At 31.3% G+C, this 12,703-nt stretch overlaps 1 long non-coding RNA gene across 5 annotated transcripts; it reads left to right on the top strand.

Annotated features, from left to right (window-relative positions):
- Positions 1-3,607: 3,607 nt before the first annotated feature.
- LOC110912596 lies at positions 3,608-10,760 on the top strand. Of its 5 annotated transcripts, XR_002578041.2 has the most exons (13): positions 3,608-3,832; positions 4,039-4,092; positions 4,899-4,983; positions 5,074-5,112; positions 5,567-5,670; positions 6,159-6,254; positions 6,440-6,511; positions 7,020-7,226; positions 7,346-7,612; positions 7,709-7,807; positions 7,897-8,024; positions 10,228-10,322; positions 10,395-10,760. It is a non-coding gene; the product is annotated as an uncharacterized LOC110912596 (long non-coding RNA). The 5 variants fall into 5 exon arrangements; XR_002578043.2 differs by lacking the exon at positions 6,159-6,254 and having other exon boundaries at positions 7,354-7,612; XR_002578042.2 differs by lacking the exon at positions 6,159-6,254 and having other exon boundaries at positions 3,609-3,832; positions 10,231-10,322.
- Positions 10,761-12,703: the final 1,943 nt, after the last annotated feature.

The raw sequence follows: 12,703 nt of genomic DNA, 5'->3' as shown, positions 1-12,703 counted from the left end.
GTATGTTTGGAAACTTGAGAAAAGATGCTGGCAAGTTCGTATAAAATACCAAACTGCTGGGAGGATTCATTTTCTTTCTCCTGCGTTGAGCGAACCTAATTTTTTTAGGATTTTACTCAAAGTTAAAGGGCCATGATCATTCGAGGAGATACGAATTGTTAATGGGAAAGTGTTCCCTACTTTTAGAGATGCATGCTATGCTTTGGGACTATTAGATGATGACAATGAATACATTGAAGCCATTAAAGAAGCAAGTTTCCAAGGGCATGGTCGATATCTACATGCTTTATTTGCTACAATGCTTGTGTCAAACACCCTTTCAAGACCAGAAGTCGTATGGGAGAAGACATGGAACTACTTATCTGATAATATTCTATACAAACGACAGAAAGAAACTAATATTTCAGGTTCTTTTCCACACTTTCTATAACTAAAAAATGTATAGGATATTTTATAAATTTGTATTATCTTAAAACGCTTTTATTCTTATTTCTTAGGTTTAGTGCTTCCTGAACATCAATTAAAGAACCTTACATTGTTGGAAAAAGAAAAGTATTTAATTTAAAATGGTTCCACATTAAGTAGATTTTCCACTATGCCTTATCCGGACGATGATTCATTACGTAATGCTACAAATCGGCTAATTAACAAAGAGCTTTCTCATGACGTGACTGATGCACAAAATGAGTTTTATGAGATTCTTGGAGGTCGACAAAACAAACCCTGTTATCTAGCACTTTTTGCATAATTATGAGATTATTTATCTTGTCTTCATGGTTTGACATGTGTTAGGATCTAAGGGTTTTCTGTGTGTGTTTTGTGGTTTGAGAATTTATCAAAAAGTAAACAGTTATGCAGTGGAATTAATCAGATCAATTCACATAAAACAATCACAATTGTAAAGATGAAATTATCATAGATTGTATTCTTATAATTTTTAATACGAAGTACAAATAGTATGACCCCTCACTAATTGCTCCCACTCTCTTTCACACACTCAGAATGTACTCTCGGTGATTTGTGCAGAGTGATGGATTGTTCTGAACAAAGAACAATCTATTTATACACGAATGAAAACAGTTGGTGACGTCATCTTGATGGTGACATCTAACTAGGATTCCCAGCGGTTAACAGAACTGATGGAGAATATACAAACTACTAGACATTAATAAATACCTGGTAAAAACAACTTCTGGATTGCGAGAAATGTTGGTTGACATGCCTTCTAGCACTTTCACTATCCAACTCTTCTGGACAACACTTTTACATAGTCTTGACATCAACTTTTTTTATCAACAATGTCTAGCCAGATGTTCTATCTTGTGGAGAGGCAACAGTTTGTAACTTGTAAAGTCAACTCTATACTCTTCTACAAAATGATGGCCAAACTTGAAGTTTTGGCTTTTCAACATCAACAATTCTTTTTAGGACCCAACAACATGATATTCTTGATCTCAAAATAGTATATCAACTCTCTAAACAAACTAGAATTAACAAATGACAATATTACCAAATTAATTTTCACACTAACATCCAGTTTGAGACCTAAGCCTTCAAGTATGTGTTGGTTATGTCACCTTATAAAATCATTGCCTCATACTATGCTTTCTTCGCTTTAGAAAGCAATTCCTCATGCTAGCTTATGTTAGGTATCAATCAGAGTAACTATCACACACGCACATGAAAGAAATAAAAAACACAAGATTACCGGATTTGGTTTGAATCCTACATCCACGGGGCGTAACTAGATATTATTTATTATGCACAGTGAGAATATTACAATACATTCATAGGTGTATATATAGATAAAACTAGGGTTTATAACGTACGCCTAAGAAAAATAATCATAGACCAAAACAAGCCTAAAGTCTTATAAGCTTTCACCAAGCCCAGATAGCAAAGGACTTCAAGCCCAATAATCTCCCCCTTGAAGGCCTTGCGATAATCTCCCGCCACATCGGTTTCGGGTATGTTTCAACAGTAAACAGAAAAAAATATATTAAATTAAAAAATAACCACAAAAAAAAAACAAATAAAATAGAACTGTGTAGGAACTTGGCTTATTACAATCTTTAGCTCATTAGATTATGATTTGAGTACGTAAAACTCCCAATTTGAGTATTATACTTTTTAACTATATCTAAAAAGTTTATCTTTTACACCAAATATATAAACCAATCACGATCCATCCCATATCCTTCCTTCAACAACACTTCAAAAGTAATATAATAAGTGTGTCGACAATAGAATAAGCCAACATCATTACAACACCAAAGACTATTAAAATGAACAATACCAATGCATTAGAAAAGATGAAATATTACAAATAACTTACAAGCATCCTCTTGTTTCGCTACTAATGTTACAGTTGCTCATCACCGGTGGTTGCAGCGTTCAGTTCCCATGGTCCAAATCTGCTCACGCCTGACATACCCAAACCTGATTTCATTGCACCAAGGGTGAATATCTTAGCTGGTTGGACCAATAAAGTAGCTTGCACCAGCTTATCCGAAGACCCACGACATGCAAAATTTAACATTGCGTCTAGAACGCGTCTGGAATTTAATATCTTAGATGAAACTGAAACATGATTTTACTCGCTTAAAAATGACGATGTTTGTAGTTTTATTGGTAAATAGTGTTGCTAGTGTTGAAAAATTTGATGATGAAAACCATAGGGGGTTAGAAGAAAGGGTAATATAGTCAGTTTACATAGGGGTAATATTACAGAGTAGAACAAATCATATGGGTTAATAAGAAAGGGTAATATAGTCATTTTACATACCATTTAACAGAACTGTTAAGTTCTTTAACTGCAGGGGGTAATTTTGTAAGGTTTCTCATTAGTTGGGGGTCAGAGTGAGAGTGCGATATTTCCCTGGGAAGGGGTCAGAGTGCCAATTGGCTCTAATCCAAGGGGTAAAATTGCAATTTACTCAAATGAATATAAATAGAAGTCAAACATACAAGGTTTTTGCTCATAAGCAGTTATATGTGACACTATTAAGAACAAAAAGAAAACATAAAGTCAAATTACTAATATTTGACAAAGATGAAAAATGTTACATATAAGACGACAAATGTATTATACAAATAAATATTTAGAGATTTATAGATTGATTATATGTTTGTTACTTATATATTGTAATTACTAATGAGGTTGGTGACCCATCGGCAATGGCAGAAGCCTTTAGATACACTTAGATTTGAAGGTCTTAGGTTCAAGACTTCAAGTCTCACATACCACAGAAGTAAAGAACAAAAAAACTCATATATTGTAAGTTAACTTTTTTCCATATTTGATGCATCATTTCGTATTATTATAAAATGAATTATATTATATATTATATAAAGTAAAATATATTATATAGAAGGACCTGTGATTTTTTTCGTATTTATTTGTTAATGAGAAGCCACTTTGTGTTAAAGAGTAGGAGGTGTTAAATCTATTATCTATTATCTATTATATATAATAAACAAAAAAATATGGGACACATGTCACTTGATTAGGACATCTATTATTTGGTTTAGGCGGGAAATGGGATAGGTTTTTTTAGAATATCGAGATGGTTGGTGTGTATTTGGATTCAGTATTCAGATCCATATATATTCTTATAATAAAATAATTCTATGCCTAACCTTGCATTTCATTAGTCTGTGTTTTCTATCTTCTGAGATACACATCCGCCTCCTCCTCAATGATTCCACTTTCAAATCCTTCTCATCCTCAATAAATCATCTTCCATTTGTTCTTTTCAAGATCTGCCTCCGCCAAGCACTTTAATGTTATCATCAACGGTGATATTTCAAGTGAGGATCCGATAGAATAAAGGTAATCTTTTTGGTTGAAATTAGGGTTTGCAGGTGTTCATCATATAATAGATTCAAATGTTTTCGATTGACAATAACCACCGTCTATTTCCGATTTTAAGTTTTTTGGTTGTTGAAATTAGGGTTTTTTTATTTTATCTTGATTTTCTTTCTGATTTAGGGTTTAAAATGGTTGATTAATTTATCTTGATTTTCTTTCTAATTTAGGGTTAAAAATATCATCAACGGTTATATTTCAAGTGAAGATCCTATAGAATAAAGGTAATCCTTTTGGTTGAAATTAGGGTTTGCATCATATAATAGATTCAGATGTTTTCGATTGTATTTAACCACCGTTTACAAAAACCTCTTTGATGTGTTGTGCATTTAATCTCTTTCATAGATCTAGGGTTTGTTAATTTGTTATTTTTAAAATGATTGAAATTAGTTGATTTGGTGGTAGAATATAAAACGTAATTGGTTTTATTGTTTGTTGAATTAGGGACGAAACATGTAAGCGAAATTGAGTAGTAGGTGTGAAAATCACGTTTCGTATGATATATTGTTGAGATTTGTGTTGAAGTGCTGGATGAACAATTGTACCATTCGTCTTGCTCTGTGTCTCTTTCATACAATTGATTTAATGATATATGTATATTATATTGTACTTATCAACTTATGATGAACAATTTTAGGTGGATTAATTTTTAGTTTAGATGTTATTTTATCAATCTTTCAAGTTATTTGTTTATATATTGACAACTTTATTTTTACCCCCTTTGAAAATATGAAGCCTAAACCTCATGAACATTCCATATTACTCAGCGTTTCTATATCTAAAACTATGTATTTGTCTTTGGCTTTTTGTGATCAACCCAAGTGTTATCGAAAGGTGAATGAATTCAACCCAAATGTTATTTAAATAAATACACATTCAATTATACATCCATTTTGTATAATTTACCGTTGCCTATTACTTTTAACATTATTATTTATTTATATGTATTGCTGATGCTGTATTTCAAGAACAAGTGTTTGCTTCCTTTATTAGTATATACAATACTTCTTTCTTTTTTTGCATTCTAAAGATACAAGAATATAAGAAAAAAGGCAGAAACCGTCAAGAGCTCTTCTACAGTTCCTACAAATGGTGCTACATGCCTACATCAAATGGTAAGACTTGTATTAATCACATCTTTTGTATGTTTAAAATAAATGTTTATGTTAAATAAGATAACTATAAAATGGTTAATTCTTTTGTAGGTAACATGGAGAGAACCCCTTTGTCCGACATTACAAATGGTACGATATCGATTTCCCTTTATAAAATTATACATTCATTATGGATTAAATTTCCCTTTAATTGTTGCGTGGTTTATTTTTTTTCTAATTTCATTTACTCTGTAGTTTGTACTACTGACGATGCTTATACCAATGCTAAAGAGAGGCGTAAATTTAGAAAGCTACTGTTGGATAGTTGTAGGTCTAATATGATAACTTAAAGAACAAGCTCTAACAACAACATTTCATCATCAAAATTTTCAACACTAGCAACACTATTTACCAATAAAACTACAAACATCGTCATTTTTAAGCGAGTAAAATCATGTTTCAGTTTCATCTAAGATATTAAATTCCAGACGCGTTCTAGACGCAATGTTAAATTTTGCATGTCGTGGGTCTTCGGATAAGCTGGTGCAAGCTACTTTATTGGTCCAACCAGCTAAGATATTCACCCTTGGTGCTATGAAATCAGGTTTGGGTATGTCGGGCGTGAGCAGATTTGGACCATGGGAACTGAACGCTGCAACCACCGGTGATGAGCAACTGTAACATTAGTAGCGAAACAAGAGGATGCTTGTAAGTTATTTGTAGTATTTCATCTTTTCTAATGCATTGGTATTGTTCATTTTAATAGTCTTTGGTGTTGTAATGATGTTGGCTTATTCTATTGTCGACACACTTATTATATTACTTTTGAAGTTTTGTTGAAGGAAGGATATGGGATGGATCGTGATTGGTTTATATATTTGGTGTAAAAGACAAACTTTTTAGATATAGTTAAAAAGTATAATACTCAAATTGGGAGTTTTACGTACTCAAATCATAATCTAACGAGCTAAAGATTGTAATCAGCCAAGTTCCTACACAGTTCTATTTTAATTGTTTTTTTTGGTGGTTATTTTTTAATTTAATATATTTTTTTTTCTGTTTACTCTTGAAATTTGGGCCATTTTTTGTTACAAAATTTCAGGCTTGTTTTATATTCTTATTTCACATTTCCCATACATATCATCCAGTCCTGCATCAGTTAACTTATAATTGTATAAACCTGCATCAATTCGAAGGATATGCATCTTCAAATGGACTCGGCTATCTTTAAATTGTATAAACCTGCATCAGTTAACTTAGAATCTATGCTGAATGAAATTGAGCCTCTAAAGGTATGAAAGGTTATTACATCATCTTTTTGTTTCAAATTTGCTTTAATTAATTAGGTTTATATTCTTTTATTCCCGGTTGTATAATTCATTCATGTTTAAGATTTTTACTAATTTCCATTTATCTTCATGTTCTTTGTTATGTGTATGAGTACGTCTAATAAATTTATTTTTTTACTTATATGCAGGTTTATCTCTGGGCTTTTGTCTTTAATATGTCTTTTTATAAAGTCCATACGTCTGTTACTTTGAAGATCTTGGTAAGTTTATTATACAAACACATCATTTTTGGGCATTTGTTTATTTATGGTATATTGATTTAGATTTTTATCTAAAGCTACGAAAAACATCATATTCATCGATTAGTTTGACTTTTTTAAATAATTTTGAATTTCAAAGTTAATAAATAAAATCTTTATCAAATTCGAATCCTTATTTTTGGTAAATTAAATAAATCATATTTCTTCTATAATTATCAATTATTATTGATAATAAATTGAATTATCTTATAATGGACTCAAAATTCAAAATTCAAAATTCAAAATTTAAAGATAACATCTTTGTATTATTGTCGTACGTTTTATTATTTCTTTAAAATTAAATTTAAATTTCGGATCATCTTTAACAAATTCCAATTTTTATTTTTGGTAATCAAACATGTACCATTCTCAAAATTTTATTTTGGGTAACTTTAAAAAATTAACTTTCTCCTATTTTAGTTTGTGTAATTTCTTAAAATAACTCCCCTAATTTTTATTATATATACAGGTTCCAAAACCTCATCCTCAAACACGGTTTAGATTTCTTAAACCTATTGAAATATTAGTTTTCAAAATGGAACCTCAAAACACAACCATGTTGAACAATCTCAATCCTTTGTCAAACAACTATACGCTCAAGTTGAAGATCATTTCCCTTTGGAGGAAAATGATGCACGGCCGTCGGCCGTCCGACTGAAACTTAATGGATGAAGAGGTAAGATTTATCAAGTTTTATTATACTGTTATTATATTATGTATTAAGTATTAACTATGGGTCTTCATCTCTTTAATTTTTTTTATTTAATAACTTAATTGTTATTGATATTTTTTAAGGTCAACAGATTCACGCTAGCTGTATGCATAGGATTTTGCCAAGGCTTCAGGACCACTTCAAGCTGGATGAATGTCTTCTGATAACCAGACCATCACTTGCACCCAACAATTCAACCTACAACTACACCAAAAATAATCCGAAGTTAACTTTCAGTTTTTTCACCCAGATTAAAAAAAGTCAAGATTGGAATGGGCCTAAGTATAACTTCAATTTTGTGAATTTCAAGGACGTTGTCCAAAATCGAATTGACGTTAATACCACAATTGGTATGTCATTTAATTCAACATGTTTTAAGCAATTTGTGATATTTCTTTATGTTTTATTATTATTATTCATAATTAACACCTATTTTTTATGTATAGACTTTATAGGATATGTTGTGGTTTGTTTCAATCTAGAGGACACCACTAAAAAGGATGGTAAAAAGGGAAGAGATTGAATGTTAAGCTTAAAGATCTTGAGTGAGTTCTTTAATTAATCATTTATTTATTTCGATATATCGTATAAATGACATGTCTTTTACGTATACTTTCATTTGCTCCATATTTAGGAACCAACAGATTATTGGTACACTGTGGGATGATTTTGCAATTCGGATGCATGCCTACTTTAACGCTGAAAATCGAGAGAAGTATGTCGTGATGGTTGTTCACTTCGGTGTTGTGAATCTTTACAAAGGTACATTTTTTAATTACCTATGTTATATTATTTTTTGATATAACACTGTCATATGATTCGTTTCATTGTTTACCAAAAAATAATAATATGTTGATTGTTTTTTTATTAATATAGGAAAATGTGGTTTGCCAACCTCATTTGACAAATAATATTATTATCTTTGTTCATTGTGTTTTAGTTTGTTGTGTATTGTGTTTTTAGTTTGTTTTCCATTGTGTCTTTATCTGCTCTCCATTGTGTCTTTTATCTGTTGTCATTAATTGTGTCTTTTATCTGTTGTCATCAATTGTGTTTTTATTTAGTCTGATACTTATTGTGTTATATGTTATCGCCATTGTGTTATACGTTATGGTCATTGTTGTCATTAATTGTGTCTTTGATCTACTTTACATTGTGTTTTACATCATGTCCGTTGTGTTATTATCAAAACCTATAACACAATGTTAATTTGGGTTCTATCCATTGCGTTTTTATAAGAACCTATAACACAATATATGACACAATGAAGATGGTGTTATATCTGGGTTTTCTATAAATTGTGTTATTAGTTCAGGTCATTGTGTTTAATATATTATTTATTGTGTTTTAATATGTTGTCCATTGTGTTTTAATAATTTGTTCAATTTTTTTATTATCTTTGTTCATTGTGTTTTAGTTTGTTGTGTATTGTGTTTTTAGTTTGTTTTCCATTATGTCTTCATCTGCTCCCCATTGTGTCTTTTATCTGCTGTCATTAATTGTATCTTTTATCTGTTGTCATCAATTGTGTTTTTATTTTGTCTGATACTTAATGTGTTATATATTATCGCCATTGTATTATACATTATGGTAATTGTGTTTTAGTATGTTGTCCGTTGTGTCTTTATCTGTTGTCATTGATTGTGTTTTTGATCTACTTTACATGTTTTACATCATGTCCATTGTGTAATATGCAACTGGGTTTTTGAATTATTTTTTTTTGAAAAATATAACAATATGGTACTTATATTAAAGATAAAAAAACGCTCGATTTTATGGTATAATTTTTTTTTAAAACAAATGATGTATAAAAAAGTTACGGACGTTTAAAAATTGGGGGGAAATAACATGTGACTTCCATGTGCATATTTTCTTTCCTCTTGTAGACAAAATTACCCTTTCCATTGAATTCCTCATAGGACAATTGTCACTCTCTGGTGGCTTCTTACCCTTCTTATTTTTAAATACTTTGTATTATAACTTAACCCTTATATTCATATTTAAACAATATTCATATTGTTATTTAATTAATTAAAAGATTTAATTGATTATAATATTTAAAACCACCTTGTTTTAACATTTAGGAAACATTGAAGAATCCGAAAATCTATCGTACGATATATAATAATTTATTAACTGTCATTGAATGTATTATGTAATTCAGTATTTTTTTATTTTGCAATATTTCAAGAAAAAGAAAGTATTAACAAATTATTTAATCAACAATTATACTATATTATACTAAAAAGCCTATGTTGTATCAAACATCTTTTCCAAAAACTTATATTTTAAGTTATAAATGACTTTCCTAAATATTTTACTTACCAAAATTAAAAGCTTAACATTATAATCATTATCAAATTTTATTAGATATAGATTATATTTCGTACATTTTCACTCTATTTAACATTTTATTCCTTAATTAACTTTTCTATCAAATTTTCAAATACATTTTTATTGCTAATTCGCTTACTAAAAATAGAGTTAAACATTCTAATTTTATAAATTTTATTAGATATAAATGATACTTTGTAAACTATTGTATTTCCTAATTAAGTCTCAATCAATTTTTTTAATAATTATTGTAAATTATTGTATTTCCTATAAATATTCAAAATTATTAATTAATAATTAAAAAAATTTCGTATATTATTCTTTTCTTTAATTCCGTAATTAAATAAAAATAATTTATATGATATTCCAATACATAACTATATATTTGACAAATCTTTAATTATTTTTTCATTATTTCCTAATATACATTAATCTTAGTCTATAAATGTACCTTTTTACTCACACATATACCTCCTCACTTTCACATAACTATTTTCCTTGATTCTTTTGTTCTTGCTACCTCAAGGTATTCATTTAAATTTTAAATTATGCCATAAGGATTAGTATTAAATCCTGTTTACTCTAATTATCCTTCTTTAGCATTCTAACGTTTGTTATTGTTAAAATGTAGAAGTAATAATGTCTGCCAAAGGTGATGCTATGTCAAATGATTTTATTAAAGATGCAAGTTTTACTACCATTGACACAATTTAGGAATTACTGGAGGTCAATTTCAACACTTATTAAAATTGTGTCTTTAATTTACATAGGTTATTGAACTTATATTTTTTGATGCAGCCAAAATCTCTTATTATATTGGCTACCGTCAAGAAGGTCGACACTGGCTTTGGCTGGTACTATATGATGTGTCCTACGTGTTCACATGAGGCTTCTCATGAGGTTGAAGAATATATCACACCCGATGACTATGATGATTTTAAGAAATACGATGTTTATGAGTGCTCAAATTACAAATGTTCCTAAGTTTAAGATCAAAATCGAAGTCAAGGACAACAGCGATTCTATTTCACAAATCTTATATCATGAGCAGGCTACTCAGCTTTTTAATAGGACTGCCGAGGAGTTACTGAAATAGAACATATTGGTTATTTTATCATCATAATTCTTCAATTATTTGATACCTATATAAATTTGTTTTTATTATTGTTTTGTTATTATTAAGGATATGTATTATTATATATACAGGATGTTGACATTCCCACCTTTCCAAAGGAAATCAAGTCTGTCGTTGACAAGTTCTTTGCTTTTAAAATTCCTGTCACTTAGTTAAATCTGCAAGAGTTCGACGAAGTTTATGCAATTACTGCCATGTCTGACGACCAATATCTTATCTCCGAAATTAAAAAGAAGTTCAATATTGGACAAGTTTGTTATAACAACCCTCCTAAAATACACCCCGTACACGAGAAATAGGCCCGAAATACCTTTATATAATTAAAAATCAAATAAAAAACAATAATTTAAGTCTGTCGCGGGGCGCGACAGACTGCTCCTGATCCTTCACGGGGCGCGAGCACCTGGCCACCAGGCAACCTCCTGAGCTGCCACGTGTCAAGTGCGTGTCGAAGCTAGTAACCGAGTCAGCCAAGCTAGGGCCTACCCTAGCCTAGCTCGCGGGGCGCGACGGCCTCCTTTGTCTCTGTCGTGGGGTGCGAGAAACCGACCGACCAGCCCTATAAATGGAGGGCTTCGGCATTTCAGTCGAATTCGTTCAGAAATTTTTATTCTCTCTCAATTTCTGATAGCTAAAGTAATTCCCGGGTATTATACCCCCTAATTAGCGAAGCTCTGCCTCGTTGTAAGTATTATAACCCCCGGTTACGTATTAGATATAGCGTATCTAATACGCTGCCCGATTGATCTAGTGCTCCGTAACGCATGTCGAGGCTCTGCCTAACTCAGTCGTTGGAGTTCTGTCTTGGGGAGTGTATAACTAATGTAAATTTGGGTTATTATACTAACGCGTGTGCATTGTTTAAATCTGATAGATTTTAACCAGGAAGCTACATGAAATTACCTAAGATAGCAATGTGAGTAATCCTTCTTTTTGCAAACTGTTTTACAAAGTCTCAATGTTTTAAATTATATTTCACAGTGAGTGATTGAGTATTTGTAATTCTACAATTATCGTCGGTATGTTGGGGTTTTGTATACACAATTTGTTACTACACTGTGAGTAGTAACATGACCACAAGTTGGGTTGACAGTACCTTGGGTGGTAATTAAGGTAGAAATATAAACAAATGTAATTGCGAGATCGCCCTCAATGCTGTAAAATTATAAAACCTATTTTGATTAAACTGGGATTCACTCGCCAGTATTTCTTGCTGATAAAATGTTTTCAAACGCGTTTCAGGTAATAAAATGTGAAAGCCAAATAGAAGACAACTGGAGAGCACTGAAGGCTTGGAAAAGTGGCTATAAAAGTTACCTAAATAAAGAAGAAGTTTTATTTCAATAAATTAGGTTTTATGCCTAAAAACATGTTTGAAATGGAAAGTTGGGTTTATCCCAATATATTTATTATTATAAAAATATGGTGTTTTACTCTGATAAAATATTTCCTAACTACGGTCCTGATGAAAGTTCCGCTGCCAAATTAATGATAAAGACCGATACCACCATCTCTGAGTAGGCCGCGGCCGCCCGCCTCCCGGGGCAGGGGTCGGGGTTGCGACAGAAGGTCATATCAGAGCTACAGCCACTGATTTCAGCCACAGAAGTGTTCTGCTGACACCCAAATTTTACCCATTATGTTAGGAAATAATCTACGGAATTACGTGCATATTTTATTGTTTTGTGTTTTTTGACAATTTATTAGTTTACGGTATGAGTGATCAAGGACTGTCGGACGCTTATCGTCAATTGTCTATTTCTCCTAAGGATGAAGGAACTTCTTCCCAGCCTACCCCCTCGGGGTATTCAGCTGACACAGAAGAGGGGATTTTCATATTTAAGGCACAGTCCGAAGAACCATTACCTACCAAAAAGAGAGGATGGTTCAGCCGGGGAGCACACGAGCGTAGGAAAAGAATGAGGAAATTACAGCAAGATTGGGCCTTAGCAGCGGCAAATAGAGAAATGAA

The sequence above is a fragment of the Helianthus annuus genome, chromosome 15, assembly GCF_002127325.2.
Source record: "Helianthus annuus cultivar XRQ/B chromosome 15, HanXRQr2.0-SUNRISE, whole genome shotgun sequence".
Classification (NCBI taxonomy): Eukaryota; Viridiplantae; Streptophyta; class Magnoliopsida; order Asterales; family Asteraceae; genus Helianthus; species Helianthus annuus.
This window is presented reverse-complemented; position numbering and strand designations above follow the sequence as displayed.